Raw genomic sequence first — 24,047 nt, forward strand, 5'->3', positions numbered from 1 at the left:
TTATTTAATGACAGCTTCCTCTTTATTTATTTTTAGTCCTATCTTTCTGGAACTGTTATCATATAGTTGATCTGGTCCATCTTTTATTTTTATGTATGCCTTTTATCCCTTAGTTTTTTTCATAATGGGGCAGGCAAAGTAAGTTTACAATTGTTCATGTAGAAAATAATACAATCTATATGTATAAACGGCTAATATGCTAAGTGTCCCTCTGACCGTCCAACCGGTCTCTGTAATATGCACTGACCACCAGGGGCAGATGCTCAATGGAGGAGCTGCTGTGACGCGCACTGGCCATTTACAAAGAAATGGCACCGTGGACCTGGTGCCGACAAAGCAACACTTGGCTTCCCCCAAGTGGGACACAGGCCTGCCACCACCCTGGAGCTACAGCCTACCAAATCGCTGCCAACACTGCCAAGACCCATGGCGCAAAATGCAACCCACAGCCCAGTCCAGCCCGGAAAAATGGTCGCTGTGGGCACCGGGTAATGACGTCACATAGCAACATCTGGCTTCCTCTCCCTAGCGATTAGCCTCCTTGCAGTTTCTTCAGCCCAGGAACACGACTTACTTTATAGCCACGTACAAACATTTTACACTTTAACCAAATGTCTGTGAAGCATTTTCCCTTACCTTATCTCATTTGATCCTCACAGAAGTCCTGGAGTAGGTATATAGGAGACTTGGTAGAATCCTATTTTCTTTTCATTAGCCAGAAAATGAGACTTAGAAAGCTTAGAAACTTGACCCAACTGAAAAGAAGAAAGAAATGGTGGAACTTGAAAATGACTTCAGGTTTTCTCACTGCACAGAATATAGTCAAACACTGCTGCAGTTAAATATTTTACTCTTTGTTCTCCCTGCGTGATCTACAATAATAATCTGCTTTGTGTTAATATTTATTGCTGTGTTGCTGACAATTACCTGAAAGAGAAGTTGGGGTGCTTCAGTGGGCTGGAAAAAGTTTAGCTAAATCAGAAAGCAGGTCTAATTAAGCAAGTTTATTTATATATATAAAAGGCTAAGTTGACTCACGCAATACATATAAAGCTCTCGCTGGCACCAATCACACGCGTGTGTTTCGATCTGTCATTGTCGACCATGAATTTGGTTGACACTTCTATTATAGAGAAAGGGCAAATAGCAATATTAAAATATTTCTTCTAATTAATTTCCTTTCAATATGCATGAATCCATGTACTGGGCCACTTAGTAATTAATAAGTAATAATACAAGGATAAACTGTTTCATGTACTAACAACTGTAAACCCACTTTTACCCACCCCTGTATTTAATGTCCAAGGACTCTGCCTTGTTCTCATTTTCTTTTCCTTTTTAATAGCCTGTTCTTGTTTCATGTATGCATATTTTCCTTTATCTCTCTGTGATTTTTAGTGAAAAATCGACAACAACAACAACCCTGGTTTTCTTCTCCCTTTATAGCCTTGTTTTTTTCTATTTACTCTTACGACATATTTAACATTAGAATCTTTCTTCTAACATCTGGTGATTCTTGATATCTGCCAAGTGGGGCAGAAAAAATCAGACTAGAAGTTTTGTGTGTGTTGGATAGGACTTGTCAGCCATGGGCTTCGCTCTGGGGTGATCTTGTTTGCTCTGATCAGGAGCTCCTCCTGTCACTATCTTTTCTCTTTAGCTGGCCAGAGTCACATGAGAAGAATCTTGTAATTTCCTCTCTGGAGAGTGTGTGTCAGGCTTCCAGCCTGCAGGGGAAGAGGGCTTGGGTAGTATTTAAATTTTCATTGGATCCTCTGGTTTTTAATGTACTTATCCTCTCCAGAGAGTAAATCTTCACTGTTTTTCTGGGGTGGGGAAAAGTCACCCAGATGTAATGAGTTGGGGAGGATATCTAATTGCTCCTCCAATAGACTTCCTGCTAAAGCTAGCTCTCTTTTCTGCCCTGTTTCCCAGTTTTACAGTGCAAATTAGGATTCTTTCCAGTCTTCACTATCACCAGCTTAGGAGTCTGCTTCCTTGGATCTTCTGTCAGTTACTACTGGACTTTTTAAAAATTTTTAACAAGAAGGGGAACAGTTGTAACAACACTTTTTGAAGCTTGTTCAAAGGCAGCTCTCGGGGCCTCCTTCCTCTTAATCTAACTCAGCAGCTATAGTGTAGGCCCTAAATCCTGAACCTATCACAAGGATCCCTTGGGAATCTGAGTAGGTGGTCCAGGGACCACAATTTGGGAAACTGGCTTAGACAGTGTTTTGCCAGAAATTATCAGGGTTGCTTGAATCTGGAAATTTCTCTGAAATTCCCTTGTTCCCTGTTACTGGCCGTTGGTGTTAAGGCTGAGAGCACTTTTTCCCACAAACAGGGAACCTACCCAGTTGTGCTGTGGTGACTCACTTTGGGGTGTTTTTTTGTGGGGCCTCATGTGTCAGGCAAACGTTTGGGATGGTAGGGCTTTCTAAAAAAGCCTTCTTGTCTGCCTGGCGGGTGTGGCTCAGTGGTTGAGCCTTGACCTCTGCACCAAGAGGTCCTGGGTTAATTCCCCATCAGGCATGTAGGTGGCAGGTGTGTTTCTCTCATGGTTGTTTCTCTCTCTCTCTCTCTCTCTCTCTCTCTCTCCGAAGTAATGAAAAAGATATATATATTTTTAAAATTAAAAACCTTCTCATCTGGATGGCTCTTTCCTGAGGTTTCTTAAAATTCACGTAACCTCTTCAGGAAGCAAGGCTGTCAGGCTATATAGTACCTGGTGACGGGCTTTTAAGAACAGTAACTAGAGACAATGAAGGAGCAGGACGGCTTGCCCTTTGGTTCAAGGAACAGGAAATGGCCACTCAAAATTTGGAAGAACAGTTTTTCAAGTCCTTGTTCTGCTCTGCACCTTAACTTTTTGTGTCCAAACAATGTTCTTCTTTCTTCGGAGGCCCTACTTTGAAAACTGGTCTGATTTAAGCACCCACACTCAATTCCTTGACCCTAGTAAGTAGCCAACGCCCGCACCTAGAGGCTGGGCCTGGAGTTGGGATTCAGGCTGCTCAGGTGCAGCTCTCTAAGGAGTTTTATTTAGAGCTCTTAGAGGCACCAAATTCCTTGCAGGAAGGCCCAAAGGCCCTCCTAGATCTGCCGCTTCAGGCCACAGCGGGGGATGGTAGTCTCAGGCCAAAGGTCGCAGGCAGAGAAGCCCACAGGGACCCCGCGCTGCGCAGCCTCGCGTCTCCAAAAGCTCGGAGTTTCGGGGCGCCTGACTGCCCCGACGGGTGCGAAGGGCGCTCCGCGGCCAAGTTCACCACGTCACTCGCGATCTGACCCGCTGTTCCCGCCCCGGTTCCTGGTGACGCGAGCGACACGGGCCGCCGAGGGTAAGCGCTGCGCGATCCGCGGGCGTCCTGGCACCGGCGCCGGAGCGCGGGCCGTTCCCGGGAGTCGGGGGCTCCTGGCGACTCCTCTGCGCGCCCGGGGCGCAGGCCGGGCGTCTCACCCGAGCCCGCCGCCCGCCCGAGGTTCACGTTCAGATAAGCGGCGGCTTGCTTTGCGGCTTCCCTTCCGCTGCTTCTCTCCGCCCGGGAGAGCTGTGGTTCTGGGGCCTTCCCGTGGGCGCGGACCACGCTCCTGAGCGGCGGGGGCGGGAATGCCCCAGGTCACCCGCCGCTCTGGTCCCCCCGCCTCACTTTCTGCCCTTGGCCATTTGGCACAGCCAGGCCGCGGGCCTGCCCTGACCAGTCCACTCCCCGGTGGCCGGCCTGACAAATTGCCAGCTTTCCCTTTGCTCTGCTCACCAATCCCCTTTTGGAAACACACCGGAAGAGGGAGCTTTGGGCCCCGCAAAGGCTTTTCTGTCCCCAAAGGGCCAGCGCCCCCCGGCTCCCCGCCCCCCCGCGCGCACCTGGTTTTAATTAGCGCCCAGGGAGAAATATGGCCCGGGGCCTGAAGGATCCCCAAGAAATCCTGCCCATAAGAGAGAAGGAAGAGTGCACGTGGATTGTACATGAGCAGACGCACTCACTGTACAAGGGTTTGCAAAGACCTCGTGCACTTCTCAACTTTAATTGTAGCTTGGAGAGGATGTAGGTGGTCTAGATGTTAGAAATGGGATACAAACAGCGGTGGAAAACGCATTAGCATGGAGGACAAGGCGATTGCCAGTTATTTACAATGTATTCTTTTCTTCCCACTTTTCATAACAAAAAAGGAATATTGAAAAACAACCCCTGCCTGGTCTATACTCCCACCGCGTTAATCCACGGGCACACATTCTTTTTTTTAATTTCCAAAATTGCAATTATAGGCACACGGCATTCTTATTTCAAATTCTGGAACGAGGGAGGTAAGTTACATCCCAACAGAACGGAAGTCTTTATTAATTCTGAGGGGAAAAAAGCGATCCCAATTCATGAGCTGAAAGTTAAAGATTGTATCATGCTTTCAACCTACATATTCTAAAAGTTTAAAGGATAAAGGACATGAAAGGCTTTTTAGAAAGACATAGAAATATATATTCTCACACATTCTTTTCGCATCTTCATTTAAAGCCAAGGACAACTTTCTTTTCAACGTAGCACTTTGATCTTCCTACTCTTAAGAAAATAGCTTACTCTACCTTGTACTAGAATTTTGAGGACACTAATTTTCATCAAACATATCTTAAAACCCTAATCAGCATTTAATCAGAGGCCGAGGGTCTTGCACTTCTGTTCCTTCGGCCTGGAATTCTTTCCCCTTGTCTTTGGTTTGCAAGACCCTTCTTATTCAGATCTCTGCTCAAATATCCATTTATCTCCCCACCCCTGGCAACAACAATATTTTATTTTCTTCCAAGCACTAGCCATACTCTGAAATTATTAATTTGATTATTGCCTGCCCTCCCACCTCAATAATATAAGGGATCTTGCTGTCTTGCCTGCTATTATATCCTAGAACCATACCTCTTACTCCCCATGTCTACCAGGACTGATTTTTAGTAAATACTTTTTTAAAAAGTTTGCAGTACAGAGTTGTAGCCTTGGGAGCTCTTGCTCAGGGAATGTGACCCTTGAGGAAATATGTTTAGTGTCCTGTTCCCCACCACTTGCCTTTTCAGAAGGGTGTCTTAGGTGTAGCTGCTGTCCCTTCTTAGGGCCCCTCCCACAGTGACCCAGGCCAGCCCCAGGAAGTAGACCCTGGAGGCAGCTGGGGCCTCTGGCATTTTTTTTTTTTTTTTTTTTTTTTTTGGATCTGGATTTTGGACTAGAGACCGACTGGGATTCTCCCCCAGAGGCCCGGGACTGCTGGCTGTGCAAACCCCCTGACCCTTTAGCACTTCCCAGTGCTTGGCTGCACGCATGAGGTTCCAAGGTTCCTGGTGGGAGCTGCTCGTGAAAGATGCTCTGTTATTGTTGGACTCCAGGCCCAGGGAATAATTAGGGGAGTGACATGAGCTAAAGGCAAGGCCTTTCCTTGTGGGCTGGGCCACGAGGCTGCAACTGGCCTGCTCTCTGGCAAAGGCCATGGATTCCTGCGGATTCCTACGATTCCTACGTGGTTCACTTCCCAGAGGAAGCCTTGGTGAGGAAGAGGCTGGGAGTGGGGGCAGAAAAGTTTGGAATTTCCCGTGGTTCCTTGGGGATTGATTGTTGTTGAGAACCACCCTGGGCAATGCCAGGTGGAGTGTCTGGGCCTGCTCGCCCTTTCCTCAAGGCCACGCCGGGCTCCCAGGGTGTTACAGGCGGCCCTGGCCAGGGCCTGCGTGTGGAGTGGGTGGAGTCGGCACAGCAGTGAAAAGAACCCAGTGTTGTGGGAGCTGTCAGTTGCCAACAAGGAAGAAGCTTTTCCTGAAGTTCTGCAGTGCCCAGCATGATGCCTGACACACAGTGGGTGTTTAATAAATGTTCGTTCAGATATGAAGCATGTGAATACCCTTCAAACTGTGTTTCAAGTCTGGATATGTCTGTGAACATAGACTCTGGAGGCCCACTGCAAGGATTCAAATCCTGTGCTATGACACCTCCCCGTGCCTCACGCTGCTCCTCTGTAAGAGGTGGATAATAATGTTATTGCTCCATACGGTGGTGGTCATGGATTAGATGTAGTAAATATTGGAAAGCATTTAGAACAGAGCTTGGCATAGGAAGCCTCATGCCCAGGACACTGGGTTCTGGAACCCGGGTCAGTTTGCATTTGCTCATTTTTCAAGCTCCTATTCTAGGTCCTGTTTCGTCATGCCTCCTATTATAGCATGAAAAGTGCAATACCAACTTTGAAGAGAAGATGAGTGTGAATTTTCTACTCATGTCTGAAGGGTTGGGAAATCCTGAAATTTGTAAGAAATACTTTACACTTTCTCCTGTAGGCCTGGAGGAGGTAGAAGCCCTGTCTATCATTGTTTCTTTTGCTACTGCTCTTGTTTAGATAAGTTTCCTTTCTAACAGACATTTTGGGTTTTAAAACACCACGTGTGTTCTTCAACACTGTATCACCCACATGGGTCATGCCTGGGTCTGCTGCAGGCTGTCCAAGTGACATTTAGGATATGACTCCAGTTTAATCAAAGGCTCCCTGACCAGAAAGTCAACCCTGTGAGTTTAAAAAATGTTATACATAATATAAAATTTACAATTTTGACCATTTTTACATATATATTTCAGTGGCATTAAGTACATCCACATTGTTTTGCAACCATCACCAGCATCCATCTCCAGAACTTTTTCTTCTTAAACTGAAAATCTGCATAATAATTCCCCACTCTCCCAGCCCCCAGCAGCCACCATTCTACTTTGTGTCTGTGAGTCTGACTACTTTAGGGACCCTATAATAAGTGCAATCATACAGTTATGTGTCCTTTTGAATCTGGCTTATTTCACTCAGCATGATGTCTTCAAGGTTCATTCATGTTGTAGCACGTGTTAGAATTTCCTTCCTTTTTAAGGCTGAATAATTCTCCATTATATGTGCATACCATGTTTGTTTCTCCATTCATCTGGCTATAAACATTTGAGTTGTTTCCACATCCCTGTATTCTTGACTAAATTCTCTAAATACTGCGTGTATGGAGCTTCCTTCTGTACACGTTGGAGATGCCTTTTGGGTTTTATTTAGTTACATATCCTATATAAAAAAGGCTAATATGCAAATAGACCAAACTGCAGAATGACTGGTCGCTATGATGCGCACTGATCACCAGGGGGCAGACGCTCAACCCAGGAGGTGGTCAGTGCCCTCCCACAGGGGGAAGCTGAGCTTCTGGCTGGCGAGCACAGCGGTGTGGCGGGAGCCTCTCCCACCTCCGTGGCAGCACTAAGGATGTCTGACTGCCGGCTTAGGCCCGCTACCCATGGGGAGCGGGCCTAAGCCATTAGCCAGACATTCCCCCAAGGGCTCCCGGACTGTGAGAGGGCACAGGCTGGGCTGAGGGACCTCCCCACCCTGGGTGCATGAATTTTGTGCACCAGGCCTCTAGTGTGTTGATAATAGAAAATTGCAAGCCATCTCACTAAATTAAGATAGGAAATTGGGCTCATCAAATTTTAGAGGAAAAAAATGCTTTTAAATCCCAATTTTAGGTGGGCTTGGATAGCAGCAGTTCTGTACTTGATGGGGGTGTGTTGGTGGGGGGGGGGGGGGGGGGGAATAGTGTTGGTCCCAGGAACTAACTAGTGATTCCTGGGAGAAGAAAATCCCTTTTAGTTTGGGAAGGGAGCAGGGCTTACTTAGCAGTTAGCAGTTCAGTGACGGGCCAACCCCCAGTGCTTTCCTAGAGCTTTGCAATGCCTCAAACATTTGTAAAGAGGGTGGAAAAGTCAATAGGTTGGATGGAAATCCAGACCCAGACACGATGGAAAGTGCTGCTTAGGAGGCTGATGTTGGTTCTCAGCTTTGAGTTGGAAAGATTAAAATGCGGGGACGTGGGAACCATTAGAGTCCTGAGCTCAACCTGATTTCCCACACTATCCTTTTATCCTTCCCAGAAGACTTTGCTTGAGGGAAAACAAAATAATTTTGATTGAGCTATTTGGTTGGAATAATTTCAAAGCTAATTTAATGAGGTTGTTTTCCCATTGCCAGCTCACAGGGAACCAGCTTTATCATTTGAATCCACTGGTTCCCAAATTGTGCACCCAGGTGCCACACATTAGATTCATGGAGGTGCCATATGATATTTTAAATTTTTGAGGGAAACACAACTATATTGGCCATCTCTGGGATACCCAAGAACTACTAGCTCTAGGTGTGACGTGTTCATGATTTCACCAATAGATTATGCTACATCCCTTTCATATCATTGGGAAGCTGGGGTTTTTGGTGGTAGCTTTGATGAAAATCAGTGTGGAGTAGGAAGTGAGGGGAGCAGTGTACAATCTGATTCCAAAGTTTAAGACATTGAATAATACCCAATAGTTGTACATAGTCCATTAATAAGTAATTGTGATTATTTAAGTAAAAGAATATATATAGTTTTTCAATTTATGTATATATATATTTTTCAAATAGTTGCTAAATTGTTAGGACACAATACTTATTAAGTTGTTTGTATTTCACTACTTAACAAATGGAACCATTAGGAGTTTCTTTCTTCCTAAAGGTGCCATTAAAAATTACCGAGACACTAAGGGCACCATGTACCAAGAGAGTTTGGGAATCTTTTTTTAATCTATCAGAAATTTCCCAAAGTTGTGTATTTACATCAGACACGGAGTTGAGATTACAAGAGAAATAAAGTAGACACTTTTATTTGAGATTTTCTAAAGTAAATTGCTTTTTCTGATCATAAAATTAATACGTATTGGTAATTTTTAAAAATCCAGAAAGGTGCAAAATAGAAAATAAAAACCTCCATATTTCAACTGTCTATACCCCTCACTCGATGGAGATAATATCTGCTAACTTTTGGTGGATACTCTTCCATACTTTTTTGAGTTTTTGGGTTTATATTTAAGAATAGTAGGTATTTTATAAAAATTGATCATATAAATCTTATTGTTTATTGCTTTTCAAAATTCACTAGATTACAACCATCTTTCCATGTTAACATGGAAATATATATATACCTAACCATACATAATGCATACTGTACTTCAAACAGATTTATAAATGCACTTTCAAGGGAGAAAAGCCCCTGAATTCTAGAACCTTTATTACTAACTGTAGATGATTCCACTGTTAGAGTAGCTCAATGGTGCCTCCTTGTGGCTTCATGAGATATTGAACATTTTTCTTCAAATACTTGTGTGTAAGGCCTTGTATTCTGACATTGAGGACACAAAGATGAATTAAATAAGATTAGGAGCTCACAGTCTGTAAGAGAAGATTCAGTGTATAATTAAATAATTATTAAAGGAAATAAGTAATGAGGGAACATCAGAGTTAAAATCTCATAGGAGGAAGAAGCTAGTCCACCTGGGAAGATTAGACTTCATAGCATGCTCACAATAGTAGCAGCAATGTCAATGGTACAGATAATATTTATTGAATGCTATGTACCAGAAGCTGCTCTTTGCATTTTTAAAAAATAGAAACAATGGATTTTATCTTATCTAGGCCTTTAAACAGGGGTAGGATTTCTACTTAGAGGGGTGATGAGAGGTGGAATGAAGGCAAGAGGTGGTCCTCCAGGTAGGGTGACTGCAAGAGGAAAAGCAGGGGAGTCTGCACAGAGAGGAGTGGGCCTTGAGGATTGCTTGGAGTGAAGTGGGAAGCGACTTTAGAAAGAAGAAAGTGCCTTGAATCCCAGGCTAAAGAAAGTGACCCTAATTCTGTTCACAGGTAATGGGCACCAATGATTCAAGGTTTTTCTTTTTTTCTTTTTAAATCAGGAGAGTAATTTTATCAGAGTTGGACTTTTGGAAAATTAACTTTTCAGCAGTGTGAAACATGAGAGACTCAAGGTGGAGGGGCCAGTTAAGAGGTTCCTGCAATAATCCCTGTAGTGGAATGCTGCTCTGAAGAGGTGCACCAGCAAATGGAGAGGAGGGACTGAATCTGGTTAGGAAGCCATTATGACAGGATCTCTTCCTTAAGTTTCACATTTCTGTTGTCTTGTAAAGCCACAGTAACATTTGGTGAACTTTGAATAGAAGTCTTCATACCCAATGGGCTTATTCCACATGAACTAAATAGATTGATTCACCAGCCAGTGTTCACATGCTGACTTTACCCCTCTCCCCCAGGAAACTAGAGCAGTGGTTCTCAACCTTCCTAATGCTGCGACCTTTAATACAATTCCTCATGTTGTGGTGACTCCCAATTCCATTGTTACAAATTGAACATAATTAAAGCATAGTGATTAATCACAAACACAATATGTAATTATATATGTGTTTTCCGACGGTCTTAGGCGACCCCTGTGAAAGGGTCGTTCGACCCCCAAAGGGGTCGCGACCCACAGGTTGAGAACCGCTGAACTAGAGGGAGAGCAGCTAGATCACATTATTCAGCCTCTGATCTCGTAATTTTGACAGAGCCCAGATCCTCTGGGAGGCACATTATGCATACGCATTCTCTAAGTTTGTGGTGGTGACCTGGTGTTTGGAGAATGGTGTTACAGTTTATTTCTTTTTCCAGTGGATATAAAACCAGAGGGAACTTGCTGAACCTGAGCAAATAGGATTTGGATTTGACCTGAGGAACTGACTCTAAGGATGGGGAATAATTGGAACTGCACCATCAAGGGGGCTGCAGCACAGTTTTGTGGCCATTTACAAAGACGAGACAGTTAATTGAGATGATTGGAGTTTACTTTTGTCTTCCAAAGTAATCAGCTTTTAAATTTTATTTATAAATGCTTAAAAAATAAATTCTGCCTTGATATTGTAAGTATCGAGAGCAGTGATTCTCAAAGCAAGGGCACCAGTTCATTGGTGATCCAATGGGATCTTCATGATGGGCTCAAGCCTGTCCCCTAAATGTATAGGGTGTTATTTTATAATAAAAAGGTAAGGTACGTAAGTTCTTATTTATTACCACTGACTTCCCCATGCCTATGTGGGCATGTCCCCGCATAGTTTGAGGGTCACCAATGTGGAGAGAAGTGATTATATTGATTGCTCTTTGTGCATTTCCCCAGTAGCTTGTGAACTTCTATGCACTTCCTGGGTCCTTTTCAATATTTTTCCTTGAGAAACTATCTTGAGTTACATCACATTTTAAAGGTAAGTTGAATGGGGCAAGTTGTGTTCAGTGTTTCTAGGACATCTAGGACCTGAAATTAAAAAATGCCCCCATGGCCCTTTTCTCTGAATGTTAGAGAATATGCTCCAGCTCATGGTCAAAGAGGTGTGACTGAATATAATATATAATGTACTATGATGCAGTTCTTGAATTTGTGGATCACTAATTAGCATGCTTGAGCTATTTTCAACTTTGCTAGAATCATAATTCAAAACTGACTTGTCATTAGTACACAGCAGCTTCATATTTCAAATCCTATCAGATGATAGTTATGTACTTTATCACTTTTTAACCATTTAAATTACACTCCTGTTAATAGGATCTATGTTTTAATGTCAACAGGCGGATTGGCGGATTGCATGGTTCATGTCTAGTTGAGTTTTTATGGCTAATTGGGCACATATGTACTAAACTCACCCCTCTATTTAGAAGTGAAGGGTTTCACTAAAAATGAGCATATTTTTATTATAGGCAGCTTAGTTTCATCTGCTTAAGTAGTTTTTTAAACATGAAGCATTTTTCAGTACCACTGTATCGTGATGTGTTAACTGTATTTTTAAAATGCAGATTTCTTTCACTAGCTTAATGGGAATTCACGGAAATCATAGCCTTTTAATTAAAGCCAATATGTTTCAATGTCAGACATTCTGAAGGATCCCAGTGAACCAAGAAAGAACACATTTCTGCGCTGGCAGTGAGCATAGGGGGCCCTTCAGAAGCCCGACAGGAATGCCTGATGGAAGGATTGGAAACAGGAAAAAGAACATCAGAGCAATTTTCAGAATAGCTTAAATAATGTGCGTAGTGAAATAATTTTCTACACCAAAGGATGGCTTGATTGAAAAATCGTGACTCCTGCTTAGTTTTAATACTATAACATCGATATCTAACTTCGATCCATTTGAACTAAAAAAGAGAGCCCGTGATAGCTATATTTTTCAAACCTAAATTTGGTACAAGTGACTACATTTTCAGAGCTAGTTCAAGTGGGCTGACAAGCCAAATTTGGGAAACAAGGGAACAGAGTATTTGAAACAGAAAGGATCCTTGAGAATTCGGAATGTACAGTCACTGTAACGGCAGCTGTAAGGAAATCACAGTTTTGTCAAACAGAAAGAGCCTGGGACCAGAAGCCAGATGAGTCACATTTTAATCCCTGTCCTGCACTTGACTAGCTGTGGCACTAGACAAGTCACTTAACCTTGCCATGTTTCTCTTTTCTCGGTTGTAAAACAGTGAATACGTCTACCGTAACCATCTTAGTGTTGTTGTGAAAATCCTAATGAACTATTGAGAAATAATGCTACAGCATTACTTATGTAAATGGGATTATTTCTGTGGTTTTGAATAACCATGGCCAAACAGAAATTTGCCATTGCCTCGCTCAGGTGTTTAACACCTGCCGGGGTAAGGAAAGGCTCGGTAGACAGTGCTGAATGAACGCATGAATGAATGGATGGATGGATGGACAGATGGATGGACAGATGGATGAATGAATGAATGAATCAGTGAATGAATTAATAATTCTATTTGTTCTGGTTTTATTTTCTCCCTCAGAGACTTGGGCCAAAAAAAGAAAACTAAATGTGTGGTTTGGGATTCTTTAGAGTTTTACACAGGTGCACTATGCTGGTACCCATCCAAATCTGGCCACATGTATACACACAAATGTAGTCTGGCAGACATCTAGTATTACACATGTACAGGATGTTTGGTGGGAAATTTTTCTATGAGATTGGGTTTGGCAACTAGAGCCCTAGTTGCAAATGCAACATTTTAAAAAAAGTTAGTGACAGTTGCGCCCCTACCCCCGACAGGGGGTCTATTTGGTCCTCCTGCCTCCAGTCTTTGACCCAGCCTCCTATCTCAGCTTGGAGACCTTTTCTGGAGGTTATGGGGGAAGGTGAAGGGTGGGGGGCGGGGGGAGGAAGTCTCCTATGCTGTAGCCTTTGGAGGAACAATGTTCATGGTTTTCTTCCCTTTCCACGAGGAAGAAACAGAGGGTAGGGGGTAATTCCTTCAACAGAGTAAATGAGGGGTGCAATCATGCAAGTAAGAAGGGAAAACCTGCTTTATAGGTACCCCTATTGACATGTGCTTGGGCAGCAGGCCTGCAGATTTGGCCCCTGGCCTATTGAAGCAGACAAGAGGACTGGAGAGGGATGATGGCAGGATGCTGAGAGGGGCTGGCTTGGGGGCAGCTTGCACTGGAGTTGGGGCAAGGATGCCCAAGTTCATTGTGGTCACGTGCACACTGCGGTGCGGGACTCCCTTGCTGGTTTTCCCACCTTAGAGGCTGGCCCACTGGGTGAGGAAGCTGTCTGCAGACACATGTCCAGCTCCAGCCTGCCCTGCAGGGAAGGGAGGCGATGAGATTTAAATGGAGTCACAGGGACATTTTAAACTGAATACCTAGCACTAAGTGACTCAGAGGTGTTGGGACTTGCTTGAGATTCACTATTCCAATTGGGAAGGAAGATCTGACAGCACACAGTACAAAGCAGTGATTAGAAGACAGAAAACAAAGAAAACACAACTGTTTCAGGTTTGTATGGCAGTGAGCAGAAAAGACCTTGAAAGTAATTCCTCTAGGTTAGTAGGTTTCCAATGATGTTCCATAAAGTAGTGAGTGGGGGATGGCAACCCACAGAGGTTACTCAGGATTCCCTGGGAGAAGGATAAGGATGGGTTAAGGGGGGTACAGAGGAGGCTAAAGATGCTGAAAAGGTGGGACTTCTGCCCACCTCCCACCTTGGCTAGAAAAAGTTTGCTTTTATCTGCTTTATGTACCAGGCTTCATTGTAAGATTACTTTTGTCTCTAGAGGGTTCCCCAGTTAGGAAAAAAAGACTTCCTTATAATCCACGCACTCCCCCCCCCCCAACCCCCCCGGTATTTCTGAGAAAAATTAACTGAAGTTCAGGGGAAGTGACAACCCCTAGGCCACAGAGCCTTGAGAGACAGAGTCAGGACAACAGGCCATTTAGTCCGGCACCCAAACTCAACGGTAAGAGTTAGCCTCATAAATTCAAGGTGCATTCATTAAGCAGCTACTAGATGGAGTCGTGCAGTAGGGTTTTTTCCCTCTCTCTTCTTCTTCTTTCTAAAAGATTAAGGCAGTTATTGCATCCATTTGGTGCCTTTACTGCCGGAAAAATAACAGCCACCAGGGGCTTTCTTGGGTTACCTCGGTAAGAGATCTCTGCAAGTCAAACACTATTAACTTTAATGAAGCAGCTTTGATGGCGGGGAAGAGACAGCTGACACCACATTTCCCTGACAATAAACCACTCTGACAGATAAAAAACAAACAGGCTCAAGATAACATATAGCGTTTCGGAGAACAGGGCCAATAACAAACATAGACGGATGTGATCCGGGCTTTCCTCTAAAGCTGTGTCCCTCCATCTGTTGTGGACACTCCTGAAAGGCAGGGCAGGATGATCTAATCGGGCTTTTACAGAAACCTCGGCCTGGGTTCCTATTAGGCTGTCCTGGGAGGAGATTTTAAATCAACTTAGTACTCTCCAGGGCTTTTTTCTGAAGACCCTCTTTGCTCTGTTTTAGCCATTGCATCTGAGTGCTGATGGCTTGTTTATCTAGTTCTAGCAACTCGGGTTGATACACTACTCCACGTTCCCAGTCCTGGGGTGACCCACCCATGATGGTCTGTCCATGGCATGCACTTTCAGCCTCCAGAAACGAACCAGTGGCCAGTGATCCTTACACAGGGAGCTGCCAGGGCTTACTCCGTTGTGGTTACGCTAAGTTTGGTGCGAATGCCTGTTGGAGGCAACAAAGAGGAAGTAATTTGGAGCTCTGACATGATTTGACCATTCATCATTGAACCCAGATTTCAGTGAGACCATGATGAGTGACAATTATTAGTTAAAAAAAATTTTTTTTTATTTCAGTTCCCTCACCAGGCTGTGTCACTGAGCAAAATGCCCTAGATTGTGTCCTTTCATTGAAGGGCTACTTTTATGTGTACGGTGGAGGAAGGATCATTATCATTGTACTTTTAAATTTTAAGTCATTTTCTACATGAGTTTTTTCATTTGATCTTGGAAACCTCTCTAGGGAAGACTTTTAATAGCTCTACTGATTTGCCTTGAATCAGGCAGCAAACTTGAGAGGCAGCATTGGATAATGGAATAAACCACTTCAAGGTTTATTCCATTTTAAGGAAAGCTCTTAGATGTGTGTGTGTGTGTGTGTGTGTGTGTGTGTGTGGTGTGTGTGGTGTGGTGTGGTGGGGGTGGGATGTGTGTGTGGTGGGTAGTGGCTAGAATGCAGAAGAGCTGCCCTGAATTACTTAGTGAAACCCACTGGTAATTACAGAGCCTTGGTGTAAATGCCATGCTCTTTCCTCAGGAGTATCTTTCCTCTACTAAGACAATGGACAAGTTACCCAAGTACCCCCTTTCATAACGGTCATAATTATTGTAGAGTAAGTACCCTCTATGTTAGGTACGTATGCAAACACGTAATTATATCGTTAGCATTCTCACCAGCCCTAGAGGTACTCTTAATACCTTACTAAGTGACACGCAGCTTCTGAACCTGTGCCTGTCCTAATGTGCCGAATTACCTTGGGTGTGGGTGTGAACATGAGGTCAAAGGTGAACAACAGGAGGGAAAGTCTTTGGTGGGAAAGCAGGCCAATTCAACAAGAATTACCTCCTCACTGCCTTCCAGCCCCTCAGTGATTCCATGAGGTAGTTAACCCTGTGCTCACCTTTCAACAGGTTAGCAAACCAAAACTCAGAGCAGTTCTGCAGAGGCTGTCGGAATGAAATTTTAAATTATACCTGGCCTGGGACTCGAACTCAAAGTTTGAAAGGAAGAGAAAATTGCCATTGCCCCTTCCCACACCCTTAGCTGGGATCAGATTTCTCTGTGATAGACATGCTGGGAGCACATGGGTTTATGAGGACCCTGACTGGGGGGCTGGGTGATGATGACTGGTTATTAGCTTGCCCTGGTGTTCAGTCCCCAGCAGAGGACAGGAGTGGTGAAAGGACGCGGAGCTCCCAAAACACACTCCCTTGTTTCCCAGCATGAGAATGCCTCTCAGAGGGAGGAGCGGCTGGGTGTTGTGGGAGCCGTATGTGGGAGCCTAGGACTGAGTAGCCCTTTTCTCTGCATCACAGCAGCCCTCGGGATGCTGTCTCCAACGTTGACGCTGGCTGCTCCAGGCGAACAGGCCAACAGATGACAGAGAGTTTTAAAGGAGGGCTGCAAATAAAGGATGCTCTAGCCCAGAGTTGATTTTCCTGATTTCCTAGCTTTTCTCACCCATATTTATATGCAGATGAAATCACAGTAAGATGAGCATTAGGGGCTTGGTCAATGGGTAAAGGACTGCAGTGAAAGGTAGCCCCAGGTTTGGGAGTGGAGTGAGCGGCCAGGGAAGCCCCTGGCTGTTTGTTTAAAAGTCAGTGGAGGATGTTGGGCCACTTAGAGGTCTTTGAGGCTCAGCTTTCTTGATCTTCTTCAGCATGGAGCGCCCCCCGACTGGGATGCCTTGTATTGGGCGGAAATTTAGCCCTTCACTGCCATAGCTCTGGTTTCTGCCCGGAGCCCTACAGGTCCCTTAGGGTATTGCCTGTTTTGTTCCTGGACTTGGGCACAGGGAAGACGGTCACAGGTTTTCCAGAAGTTTGGTTACAGCCATTCTACCATTACCCCTGGTAGAAGCCAGGAAGCTGGGGCTGGTTTCCCAGTTATTAATTTTAAAACATCTCAAAGCTCCGCCCTCTAGTGCTTCTTTGAGAAACATACACATTCTCGGGGTGGGGAGGGGAGGGTGGGAGGGAGTGACGTTTAGTGCTAACTGTATTTTAAACAGAATGGCCAGAGAGCAGGGTGGCTTGAGAGAGCTGAGTCCCTAGAGCTCCACAATTGAACACCTCTTTGTGCTTCAGTCACCATCTCCTGGCCATTGATAAGTTTGGAAACTGTCCAAATCAATTTAGACTATTTTAGTAAAAAATGAAGCAACACATCCCTAAAAATAAACCTTGGTCTGGATTCCTTGTTCTTGCTCAGCGCAGTGCTTGCAACGCCCTTTAACTTGAAACCCCTGTTTGTTTACATTACTGACTGATAACAGTATTCCCGGAATGCATCAACCTTTTTGCCGTTTTCTTTATGAAACATCCCTTTGGCGTTTCTCATCCTGTAACAAGTATTCCTATTTTCTCGTATGTTGAGGAGAAAGCGCCTTCAGTAACACACCCACCTTAATATTAGATTTTTCCCCATTTCTTCAAAGTGAGGACAGATCTTAATTTATATGGCAAGCTGAACTGTGTGCTCCCTTCCTAAAGTTTTTAACTTTACCCTTAAGTTGACTCTTGCCTACTCGGTGACCTTGCACCCTAATTTTTCCGTTTACTTCCTGTACTGCATTTGAAGTGCCTATAAATCACATCTTGGGTCAACCCTTGCCTTAACATGAATAATATTTGTATTCTCGCTGTGAAACACAATTTTACAACAATGCCAATTTATTTTTTGGCAGTCTAGACTTTCATGCTTTTTCCTTTTCTTTTTCAAAGCCCTATTAAATTTCAAGCCTCAGCTCTTGGGGGGATTACTGCTTTAATGCACTAACTTTTCACCTCTCAAGGCAGATCTGGAAAATGTCACATGTGAGGTTCTAGGTGGGCTGATCCAGTTGGATGAGGGTTCAAAGTGGAATTGGGCCCAGTCAGGCTGTGAGGTGGAGGCTGAAGTGGAAGAAGGGCTTGGTGAGACCGGCCATGGCAAGGAGATTCTCACCTGATACTTGGTTGGCTTGGCCACTGACAGGCTTTAATGAAAGGAGGGTCCCCTCCACATAGGACCCTCCTTTAATTAAAATAACATACTTTAGTGATCTTGTAATCATTGGTTTGTTTCCAGAAGCTATCAGGTTGCATGTGGAAAAGTCAGTAGAGCAGAAACAAGATCCGCTGACCTCATCTCCCAAGCCATGGAGGAGGGAAATCCAGCATTTGGTACAAGGAGAGTAAAAGCAGAGAGAATTTTTATTTCAATCCTATCTCCTACGGCTTAGCTTTTTTATGATAAACTCCGTAGAGCTCCCTCTTCCCCCTTGTGAAAAACACTCACATATAGTTTGTACCCATTGTTGCCTGCGTTCTTAGGAGGTGTGTGTGTGTGTGTGTGTGTGTGTGTGTGTGTGTAGTGTGCTGCATGTTCAGTGTTGGAGGGGTCCGAATTCTAATTATTTGTGCCCTTATGTGGTGTGAAATTCATAGAGCCTATCCAGGCAGTTAGCAGTATTTACAAATCTATGGGAACGGAGGGCTTCAGAATATCCTACCTCTCATAAAATCTTGAGTGTGCCCAATTTGCCTCAGGTAGATGTTGCAGAAAGTTGAGGGAGGGCCCTGCCGTCAGATGACTTCTCTTTCTAACCATGGACATACCACTTATCCTTTCTAAGCCTTTTAAAAAAAAATCTGTAAAATGGGAATAAGAATAACATAGTGTGAGGATTAAACGAGATGATGCATCTAAAGCTCTTAACACATAGTCCTCAGTAAATATTAGTTATAATTATGAGGATGGAAGATCCATGATAGGGGATCAGCTTGTGTGGTGCAAACTTGGACTGTAGGCTCAGAAAGGCTTGAGTTTGGACTCCTCTTAAGTGTTAGCTCAGTGACTCCAGAAACCTATTTCCACCTGAATCTTTGTGTTCTCGTCTATAAATTGATAACTATATCCCTCCACTCCAGAGTTGTTCTGAGGCTTCTTTTAGGATGTACCATGCTTGGCACATAGAACTTAACAAATATTAGCTGGTCTTCCATTCCCCAAGTCTCCATAGATGATGGGTAGTTTTACTTGATGTGAGTCAGAGTGAAAGAAAAGGGGATCCCTTAGAATGCACCCCCTCCCTTTAAGTTAAAAAACAATCAGTTAACATTTCCTTTCAGTCCCCTTCCAGAACCCAGGAGCCTTTGGCCCCACAATTTCAAACACTAGCTTAACTGAAACAAATATTGCTGTCCTGTTAAAATTAAATGAATGCATACATTGTTACAAAATGATGGACTGAAAGTTCTCCTAATCGTTCTGCTGTAGAACAAAACTCCCTGATTGGGACACAGTGCCACAGAAGTTGTTTGGGGCACCGAGTGCTTTGGATGTTAACAATCTAATCTGGTTGGAAGGACGCCATCACCGCCTACCTTCTGCCCAGCCTTTGTCCCCTGTCTCATAATGACTAGTGTAGCTCTGGGCAGAATTTTTGTTTGAGTGTCTAAAAGGACTTTTTCCTTTGGTAATGAAGGAATTTAGCTTAAAATCAGTGCTTTCTGGGGCTGCAGGAGGTGAGAGAGGGGTTCGTTGGCATGGGAGCTACACAAAAGCTTCTTTCTGCTCTGCCGATTCGTGGGGCCGCCGGCTCCATGGGCAGGTCCGTGAGGAACAGCGACACCGCGCTTGGTGTGAGCAGCCCGATTTCTGCTTACACACACAGACGTGATTTATAATCCCAGTCCGGACAGCATCTGAGTCTAATTACCTGGGTATATGAAAGTTCAGGAGATCTCAGCTAACTTAGCAATTCGGGGATGCGCTTTACCAGAAGCAGATGGAAAAAATAAAACACTTTAGTTTATGACTATTTTTCTATTCAGGGGAAGGAGAAAGAACAAAAAGAGTTGCCAAATTGATCCTTGTCAAGCACTAATTAAATATTATTCATGATTAATTCTGATGTTGATGTATTCAGTGTTTTAGCGGTGTCATAAATATCTGAAAGAATGAAATAACTCACTTTGTCTAGCTGTCATAAATCAGGCATACCACAGGCCCCACGTGGCCTCCTGAGCCGGCCCCTTATTATTATTATTATTTTTTTTTACATACATACACTTGTTGGTGACCTCTATAGAATATTATTAGAGGTGTCAGGAAATAATGTCCTAATTATGCTTTCCTGTTGCCATTTCACTCAGTTTAAAACACATATTTTTAAGATTACAGAGAATGAACAGTTTCTATTGATTAGAGGTAGATATACAGGTGAAATATTATGATATGTAGGATATGCTTTGAAAAAAATCCAGGTTGCCTGGAAGAGGGGTGAATGGGTGGTAATATAGAAACAGGAGTAGCATGATAAAGCTTCTTGAAGCTTAGTAATACGTCCACAGGAGTTCATGATAATATCTTCTATTTTAATAATTTTCTATTAAAAAATCAGAATGATATTTCCTTGGGAGGGAGCTCAAGTGTATTCCTCAAGAAAAATTATGGTGATCAATTTTCATTGTAAGCGTATGTTTTTTAAGTTACAAATCATGGTTCAGAAAATGTTGTAAATCCAGTTTGGGGTTGATAGACTGCTAGTGATGATGATGATGAAGATACCAAAGGTAGCTTCTACTTAATCACACATCAGCAGGATGCCAGGCACTGTGCTACGTACTTTACACATTTATTTAATCCTTAGGATGACACGAAGGTTAAATATTTGTTTGCTTACTTTGTAGATGAGTAAACTGAGACTTGAGGAGATGAAATTCCTTGTCGAAGGCTACAGCATACATTATGACAGAAATGAAGTATCCAAGGTTCCAAAGTGAATTCTTATTCTCCTTCTCTGTTTAATTTATAAAGAGGCTATGCTTAGTGAGACAGTTGGTCTGGAACCATGAATTCAAGTAATTTGATCAGGAAAGGACCTGAGAAATGCTTTAGTCAGAGATGGCCAATGGGTGACATGCCTCCTGCCGGCTCCCGTGCCCGTGGTGGCAGACATTATCATAGATTGTGACACTTTCCCATGCTGGCTCAGAATCCCACTCAATCAACATCGTGTCCCAGGCAACTCAACTGGCTCAGAGTTGGCCTTCGCCTAGAAACCTATTTATCATCTCTCGTCTCTCACCACCTTACTGGATGGGAAAACTGAGGCCCAGGAGAGGCAGGCTCGCTCAAGACCTCACAGCTAATAGGTGGCAAAGGACTCATTTCTCCCGATATAGGTCCAGGGTTCTCCTTCCATTGCAGTAGCACAGGCTTCTTCCAGGTCGAACTCTGTATGATTCTGCATGTGTTATTACATGGAAACTGCTTAGAACAGTGCCTGGTACATACTAAGTACTGGATCAATGTAGCTATTAGGAAAAAATAAAATATCCCAACAGTAAGGTATAAGAGCTGTGAACAAAACCAGGTCAGTTTGCAAAAGCACCTGCTAGTTTCCTAAAATGCTAACAAGACCCCTGGGCTAAAGCTGTCCAAACAGCTGCAGCCTCAGGCCACAGGGCCCCTGGCAACACAGGCTCCTCAGCTTTGCATCCCCAGTCACTGCTCCTCAGGAATGTGCATGGAAGGCACCGTCCTGAGGCTCTGTCCGGGGGAGATTGATGATGGAAAGCAGGCGACCTTAGCATCGCCTTTGCACGGCGCCAGTAACACCCCGCCTGCCTCACCGTGCCCAGGCTTGGCAGACCCATAAACCACTTGGCCAACTTGCTCAGCTCCTGCTCTGATATGGCATCCAGACTCAGGCTTCTCTCACAATCTCAGATCATCCTTTCCCCCTCTGAAGACTTCTGAATCCTTGGATGACTGACCAACACGATTTCCACCACTCCCAGCAGAATCTTCACACATACAGAAAAGGTGCTGTTCCCGCAGACTTTATTCTCGGTGGTTTTGTGGGGTTGTTCTGCCTCTCCTACGAGATCCAAGAATGATGCAGGTACTGTGTGTGGATTTTTAAAAAATCTGTGAACTAAACAGCTAATAGAAGCCCAAGTAATTTGTGTGACAAGTGACAGCTTGTGTGAAAATAACTTACCCATATCCTGTTTCGCATTTTCATTGTTATGCTGGGTAAAGCCACACGTCACTGGTAGACCATTAAGTCGGAGTCACCAGTGTTTTCCTAGGTGAAAGGGTAATTATTTTTGCTGTTTGTTCCTAATTTATTAATAGTCAGTGAAGACATTAGGGGAAAGGATTATTTCAAACAAGTGACAGGTCAAATGTGTGAAGGGCATGGTGATCTAGCGGTTGATGAGAAAGCTATTAGTGTAAGGATAAGCTTTAGTTTGGGATCTGCATGTGCTACTACTGATTGGCATTTCAGATGAAATAGGCACATACAGAAGGCTGGATAGAAACTATGGCGAATACCAGGAAACAGTTCCCCATCGGATGGCATCAACTGTGCTCTAGAGTAAAAGCACAATTTCCTAGAATGTTATATGCAGAGTGATTTTAAGTGGCACATGAATAGTTTTTATTTTAATAGTTATCTATTCATCTTAAATGTGCTACCAAACCCATGATTTCTTGGATTATTGATTATTATGCTTAGACTGAATTTAAACTAGATATTTATGTTTTAAAAAGTGAGTTAAGGAAAGATGTGTTAAAAAAGAGTCACAGAAATAAGTAAATAATAATAACAGTGATGTTCAAATATGACAAAAAATTGAGATAATGATATGTACATAAGTGATATTCAAGGAACATTGGATGGAGGACTGGTTCCCTGGAACTTCGGGGCCAGCCTGTGTTCACTGGAGAGAATATGTCTTATGAAATAATCTGGCTCTCACAAGATTCCACCTTTGCTTTAAATTTTCAGTATAATATAATTCTTTAACTTGTGAAGCAAAAAACAAAACGGAGCATGGAATGAGATTTAAAATAGGCATTTGCTGGCTTTGTTTTCTGAGTGTGAGATGAAAAGATTAATCCTGAGGATGTGATTGGCTTGAAGATGAGTTGGGGTTTTATCTGAACTCTGCCACCAATGTCCCAATTGAGCTTTGCATGACCTCAACTTTCCCTGGACCTCAGTTTTCACATCTATGAAGGGAGGGCTGGCGATGATCTCCAAGATACATTCCAGTCTTGAGTTTTCTGGTTCACTCAGAAAAGCAATGCCTCCTTTAGTGGTATGGTGCTCTGGAGAATTTAAGGTATTTCTTAGCCTTCTAAAAGGGTTACTAAGACCACAAACCCAGCTGGTCTCTTTAAATGGACCAAATGGCTTCTTTAAAGGTTGAACCCTCATTTAGAATGTAAATTCAGATGTGCTTATTAAAGCGAAACCAAGTCCCATTTCTTCTCCATTACAACCGGGATCTTTTTGGTAATTGGTGTCCCTAATCCATCACAGGGAGAGGGTCAAAGATGATTTCCCAAGGGAGGAGAACTCAAAAGCTGATTCTTGTATAAAATCAAGGATGTCAGAAGAATGGAAAAGACAACTCAATCAGAGAGAGTAGCTTGAACCAAGACCTGGCGATGAAAAAGAACATGGTTGCCCTAGCTGGCTTGGCTCAGTGGATAGAGTGTCAGCCTGCGGACTAACGGGTCCCAGGTTCGATTCCAGCCAAGGGCACATGCCTGAGTTTTGGGTTCTATCCCCGAAATAGGGGACGTGCAAGAGGCAGCCAATCAATGATGCTCCCTCATCATGTTTCTATCTGTCTCTCTTCCTCTCTGAAATCAATTAAAGAAATATATTTTTTTTAAAAAAGAAAAAGAACATGGTTCATTTAGGAAAATGCAAGCATTCACTGACACAGCAAATGATCATTGTGTTAGCATCCTGTCCAAACACCCTTGTCCCTCTAGCTGGGGGCATGTTTCCTTTTGCAAAAATTCTTCACTTTGTAGTCAATTTGCACAAACCATGTATACATGTATTTTCTAGACAAGCTGCTTGTTCCTTCTGATGATCTGAAACACAGCAACCTGTTCCTTCCCATCAAGCAGGTTGGATAAGCCGCGGCCAATTTGATGAAAGTGCAACATTGGAGTGGGTGACACAGCGCTGATCCAGGCAGCCCGTGTGGGCACAGGCTTTCTAGAAAGAGTTAGCACATTATAAAGAGGACAGGACAAACAGAAGCTGTCAACACAGCCTCTTGCAGTGATTCA

At 43.6% G+C, this 24,047-nt stretch overlaps 1 protein-coding gene across 3 annotated transcripts in view; it reads left to right on the forward strand.

Annotated features, from left to right (window-relative positions):
* The first annotated feature begins 3,275 nt into the window (after positions 1-3,275).
* The window catches only part of LOC139018989 (uncharacterized), a 121,473-nt gene continuing 100,701 nt past the window's right edge, over positions 3,276-24,047 (forward strand). Inside the window, exon 1 of one of the 3 annotated variants that reach the window (XM_070428106.1) lies at positions 3,276-3,338. The gene's annotated coding sequence lies outside the window, so the exon portion shown is untranslated. Of the gene's footprint in view, positions 3,339-21,811; positions 21,850-24,047 lie in introns of those variants that run through there. The other 2 variants (XM_070428108.1, XM_070428107.1) reach the window with 2 other exon arrangements.

This window comes from Myotis yumanensis, unplaced genomic scaffold (genome assembly GCF_028538775.1).
Source record: "Myotis yumanensis isolate MYYU_CA2020_CCGP unplaced genomic scaffold, mMyoYum1.0.hap1 SCAF_10, whole genome shotgun sequence".
Taxonomy (NCBI): Eukaryota; Metazoa; Chordata; class Mammalia; order Chiroptera; family Vespertilionidae; genus Myotis; species Myotis yumanensis.